We start from the raw sequence: 6,601 nt of genomic DNA, 5'->3' as shown, positions 1-6,601 counted from the left end.
AAATGATTAGGAAAGCTCATGATGAATTTATAACTAAGACCCAAAGGAGGAAGAAATGTCTGATAACAGGCTGGCCTTCAGAGGACTCTTAAAAGACAACTGTGATCTCCAATAAATATCCCTTTTTATTGTCAGGAATCAGAAATCAGGTTTCAAGTTTTCAAATTCTGACTGTGCAAATCAGTGTTTCTTCAAACAGGGGTAAGGTCCTAGGCAATTTGGGTAATATTATCCAAAATAATTTTGACTAACAACCTCTTCTATTTAAGCATGATACTTGCCATTTTTATTTTTATCTCCATCAAGTATCATTGCCACCAACATAACTTATGAAAATAAGTTATTTGCAAAGGATGTTGAATTTCACTAATTAAAACTACAGTTTTGGAACAGTTTTAAAATCCTCCAAATATGTGCTGCCTCATCCATATAGATGAGTTTGTTATTCTTTCCTGCAAAATGAAACCAACAAAATTTATGATATTTACTAAAGGTGGGTAAACACAGAAACTTCAATTAATAATTACCAGTAATTCGTGGTTTAGGAGACGATTTGTTAACATTGTTGAAACCAATTTGATGGCCTGAGGACTAGAAGTCCTAACTTCAGAATGCCTGAGGGCTAATTTCTGCATTGAGTTGTGATTTATTCCAGTGAGCTTTTGAGTGCCAATCATGTCTCATAAATATGAACATGCCTCTCTCTGCTGTAGAGCTCAGAACAGGCGGGTTGGCTTTGTAAGGAAGATGACTACCTCTCAGCTGCCAGGAGACGTGCTGGTTGGCCAAACCTAGGGTGTCATCAGGGAAGAGCCTCAGAAATCAGCTCTCAAAGTGCACATTTAAGCACTTCATGTCACTGTGGTTCTACCTCTTCACTGTCTTCAAAGGAAACAAATATATTAATCATAAGAGTGATTCCAATCTGAATATGTGAATAAGTAAAAATCATCAGAAAAACACATATGAATGCTTCTAAAATCAACACTCTTGGTGCCTCCATGCGAAGGACGACAGACTAAGAGATTTCACACTTGGGTTTTGAGGCATGATGACATGCAGATTTTCAAAGACTGTCCTGAAAGAAGTTTGTTTTCTCAGATGTTTCTTTCCCCAAATCTCAGAAATTGAGTTTTGATTATAATAACCAATTACCTTTTTTTGCATAAAAGTCATGCTATCTTGGTTTCTTGTTCTCCCCCCTCTTAATTAAGGACACAGTTTTAAAAGAATTCCAAATCTGCTTTAGTGATGCCCCAAGAAAATCTGCATTGGTTTTAAACTCAGGCAAAGAATGGAATTTATCAACAAAATGATGCTTGATTTTCCAACTTTACTCCCAATTGAAATTACCTAAAGAATATTAAAAAATTGTCCCTTGTGGACCAGCAGAGATTCAGATGTACAGCCTGGGCAACAGGACTTGTAAACTCCCCAGGTGAATCTAACATGTAGCCCTTCCTCCTGAGACAGGCTATTCTGGAGAACTAGCACTCTCAGGAGTATGATGTTGACTTGATGTTTATCATTCTCATTAATTTGACACTCCTTGAGCAGAATGGATTGATTGGTTTTCTGTTTTACTCTTTACAGTGGAGAATCCAACAGAAGGAGGCTGCACAAATCATTCAAGGAGTCTTTCCCACATCACCCATCTATTTCTGATCCTGTCCAACTGGCTTTCTTGAATTACAAACAAAAAAAACTCTTTGTATCTACCATAGAATATTTATGATAGTGATCATCAACGAAACTCAATAATGAAAACCATAACATAGACTTTGTACTTTTCGTTCCAAAACTCAACTGTATTTCAAGGTTCACCTTACTACCAATCATAATAAATTTCTTCAGCAAGAAAGATAAAAATTACCAGTTGGGCTAAATGAATATCAGGGTCAGATTATCTGGGATATTACCACATGGTTTAAAATATCCAATAGGTCAGTATAATTAATGCTCAACAACCTAAAAATGGAAAAGGAAAATGTTGAATAAAATATCTAACTTGATTTCTAGAATTTGATATTCTTTTTCCTAATTACCATGGTAGAATTTAGTATTAATAGCCACGAGAAGTCATTGAAGTTCTTTTTGTATGGGAACAACACTGTTTCTTAATAAGAAACCTGGATGAGGACCATGTAGAAAAATATGAGTTCATCTTTGGGCTGATGAATTTGAAATGTCTTTAAGACATCCAATTATAAGTGGTGATGCTGTGAAGAAAGGTCAATTTTCAAGTCTTCACAGACAGCAAGTAAGTTATGGGCAAGATGAAGGAGTATTATGAGAGAGTAGAGAATAAGATTGAGGAACTTCAACATAAATGATCAGATGCAAGATCTCAGCTAAAAGGAAAAAAAATCAGGGGCTGGGGATGTGGCTCAAGCGGTAGCGCGCTCGCCTGGGATGCGTGCGGCCCGGGTTCGATCGGTTCGATCCTCAGAACCACACACAAACAAAAATGTTGTGTCCGCCAAAAACTAAAAAATAAATATTAAAAATTCTCTCTCTCTCTCTCTAAAAAAAGAGAAAAAATCAATAAATGTCTCAATATTACTATTTTGTATAAAATAGCAGCAGAATTATTATGTTAAAGAGCATTTACACATACTGACATAATTCAAAGGGCTTCATATATATCACTCCATATTTTCCACCTGGTTCTTGAAAAGAGGCGGGTTTTGTTTGTTTTTTCAGTAGAGGTGGCATCTTTACTAATATAGTTGTGCCTGTTAAAGGATTAACATCATGGCTTACCACTAGGATCATCCAAAGTTCTTTGTTCCAGGGCTTGCAAGACTACAGTAACCTTTATGCTATATTTAAAACCAGGTGATAGGAAAGGCCATTTTTCACTAATTAAAGGTATTTAAAGAGTGAAAACAATTAAGAACATGTAAAGTCTCTTGATCCATACTTACAGCTTTCCAGAAAGCTTTTTGTTTTTTTAAATCAACTTTCCTCCCCTTCATCAATACAATATATTATTTTTGTTTATTTGATCATTAAAATGCTATCCCATTATCTAAGGCAACACTATAAAATAATATTCTGGAATTATAGATGGGGTTGTTATGTAAATGAGGCTAAAACACTCCCAAATGCAGAATCGTGCTTAAACTGAGACCATATAGAAAATATAGCAAATGCCCGGCAATCTTGCTGAGTTAAGTTTAATCTAAACATAGTGATTATTTGTTTTCAGAATCTGAGCCAAAGAGAAAAATTTCTGATATTCTGATATTTGCTTCTTTAGCTGTGGTAATGCAGTCCCAAGACTGCTCACCTGGTTAGTTCAGGTAGAATCCATTCCCAAGTCTTTCTGCTAGCAGTGAGACGGCAAATCAATAATGGTGTTTCCAAATTTAGCTGGGAACTTCAAAATCATTTTATTAATAATTTTAACATTACTTAGAAAATGGGCAAGTAATGCCTAGCATATTTTTTTTTGGTTATCCAATTAGGATAAACTCACATGTAATTTTATTGTTATGTACTCTATTTTCTGGTTACTGCAAAAATAAAGCACTCGTGAAGTTCAATGTTCAAAGCCTTTTGGTTTCATGGTTTAATGTTAATGTGACTAGATCAGAACTCATTAGAATTTATATCCTTTTGTTACTGAATCACATAATTACTTTTCTGAAAAGAAAATTGGAGTATCTTGTAACTATAATCACATGAACTGAGTGCATATGAGATATTATCAACTGAAACATGGACTGTGTCTTAAAATTGGTTCCTCCTCTGTATATGAGTGACAGGCCTGGTGCTGTTTCCAGTTACCTACCACTTCAAAGGGCAACATGCTGTAGAAATTAAGGGACTCCCAACTTTTACTCAATTAAGTTAGTTGGCTTTGTCTGCTATAAATTTTTTCTACAATTGTCATACGTTGCTTCAAGTTTATCCCTTCAAGTTAGATGAAGGCTTCTAGGTTCTTTCTTTGGCTGTGGATAAGGGCTTGGGCTCTGGAGGAGGCCAGCTTGGATGTGAATCAGTAATTACCATCCTTACAACTGTACCATGCCAAGAAAGTTATTTAACATTTCAGGTGCTTCAGTTTCTGGTTTCTTCCTCTGTACAAGAGTGATACCAACAGTACCAGATAAAGCAATGTTAAGTATTATGTCATTTTGCCTGGTTATCTTTGCCAGGTTATTTTTTGCTTGTGTACCCACACCATTAAACATGGGAATCTGGGCATATAACATTGTTTTCCTCTCCTACCCAAAAAATAGATTAGCCATCCCCATTTCTCCTCCCTGTCTCTCTCATCCCTTACTTCTCTAGTGGGAGAATGGAGAACAAATTTTAGAGACAGCCTGAGGCTGGTGACCCATTGAAAAACCAGTGGAGTCAGACCTGGGCACTTGTTGGGGAAGGGTGCAGGGTACTGAAAGAAATAGGAATTCATTGATAGGAGCGTGAAGCATCAACATGGGAGTTTACATGTTTTCAATTCCTTTTTCCTTTTTTTTTTTTAGCACTCAGGATATTGGGAGCCGGAACTGGGGCTATACTTTCCACCATCCAAAGGACAAGAAGGATCCTGTGGGGATTGGTCTGCATCTCACACCACCCAGGAGCTGGGTCTTGGGAGCCACGAGGATTACCTTTGTCCAGGAATGAGCGCTCGCTGACCATGGCCTGGCGCAGGGCCACCAAGGCTGCGCCCTGCAATTGGCTGCAAGGCCCGCGTGGTCCACCACCTGGACAAGGACATCTGACTCTCTGAGGTTGGGCCCCAAGGTGACAGATGGAAGCCGCCTCGCCTGGGGTGGGAGTGGGAAGGCATCATTGTTATATCCCTGTCCTGGGAGCCTCCAGCAGCATCACAAAGGGCACCAGCTCACCTGGGGAGGGGCATGACTCTGGGAAGGGGCGGTGCTTTCTAGCAGGTCACCTGGAGCCCAAAGGCAGGGCCTGCAAACTGCCAGCCTGAATTCTTAAATGTGCAAACACTCTTTCCTTTAAGCCCTGCATTGTCAATATTTCCATTGATAGGCCCCACTGTCACCCCATTTTTATCAATATTAAAAGGTAAGCCATGGTTTTGTCTGGTGCTTTAGTAGCATTCTCCTCCCCACACCCCACACCATGGGCCTTTAGCACAGACTCAGGCTTATTGAAGCTTGCCTCCTGTCTCCCTTCGGTTGCTGCCACCTGGGTGCTTCCCTGTCCTTCCAGCAAAGCCTCAGCCCAAACCTTGCCTGGTGAACCTCTTCCAAAGTCTCCTCAGTTCCCACTCAGAATTCTGTTTTATCCATATTTGCCTAAAATTTTTCACTTTAGTCTGAAATTCACCTACTATCAACAAGCTTCCTACTTAAAATGCGGATACTTCTACATGGTCAGGCAGTCTTCTCTAACCACTATAGAATTGTTCAATCATGCTTTTATCCCACAAATCAGAGAACAGTTCAGAGGGTAGCTGATAGAGGGGAATCAGGTCAACCTAGAGGAAAAGTACCTGGCTGCAGGCAGTATAGGTGTCCCTGACAGGGGTAGGGTGATGGTGGAAAGGAGGCCCCGGCTCAAAGAATCACTTTCCTCCTTTACCAGGTCTGGTCTAGGTAATGGAAATATTTGGCTTATAATTCAGGGAAAGGAATCAATGTTGTGATGCAAACACTAATAGATTATGAACAAAGATTTTAACCAAAAATAAAAATTTAAAAGCTAATTATTTACTAAATCAGCAAAACACTGAGGGAAGAGTTCATTCATAATCTACAGTAAAAGTAACCTTCATTCCCATCCACCCTTGTCTCACGCTATAGGTGCCCCCCCCCGAAGATCTTTCTCTCCCTACTTCCCACTCCCCAAAGCTTTAGTCCATAATCCACACAAAGCAAGTCTTCTTTTGGTTCTTCAAATATGTATTCCTTGACCTGTCGAAAGTAGTTGATTTACAAGCATCCAAAGTTCTTTGATAAGACTTTTGTCCCAACTGTCAATAAAATGGGTGTGAGATAACAAAAGAGAAGCAGACTTAGTTTTTTAATAAGACAAGAGAATTGATCATCCTGCCTTAATTTTTATAGCATTAAGGGTAGTTGCTTTGGAGTTTTCCTAAGATGCAAGACACACATTTCGACCACCTTAACCTCAGAGCAGTGTCCAGTTGCATTTTTGGAATTACACAGGGTTTGATTTTTACAGTCCAGGATACTATTGACTTCATGATCATCATCAGTACCTAGAAATAAATGGATAAACAATTAAAAACAGGAGAACAACATTTATTTATGCATATACTCACAAAGCTCTAGAAGAGATTTCAAATATAAAGCTTTGTGGGAAAATACTGAGCCCCATCCTTAGCCAGCTGCCACCCCCTCTCATTTTTTTTTTTTTGAGACAAGGTCTTTCTAAGTTGCTTAGGTCCTCGCTAAATTGCTGAGGCTGGCATTGAAATTGTGATCTTCCTGCCTCAACCTCTCGAGCCACTGGGGTTCAGGTTTGTACTACCACACCTGGCAACATTATGGTTTAAAAATCAGATTTAAATATATATATCTATATATATATATATATATAGATATATATATAGATATATATATAGTTGTCCCTTTTCATGTATATATATATA

This window comes from Marmota marmota, unplaced genomic scaffold (assembly GCF_001458135.2).
Source record: "Marmota marmota marmota unplaced genomic scaffold, marMar, whole genome shotgun sequence".
Classification (NCBI taxonomy): Eukaryota; Metazoa; Chordata; class Mammalia; order Rodentia; family Sciuridae; genus Marmota; species Marmota marmota.
Note: the sequence above shows the minus strand (reverse complement) of the source record.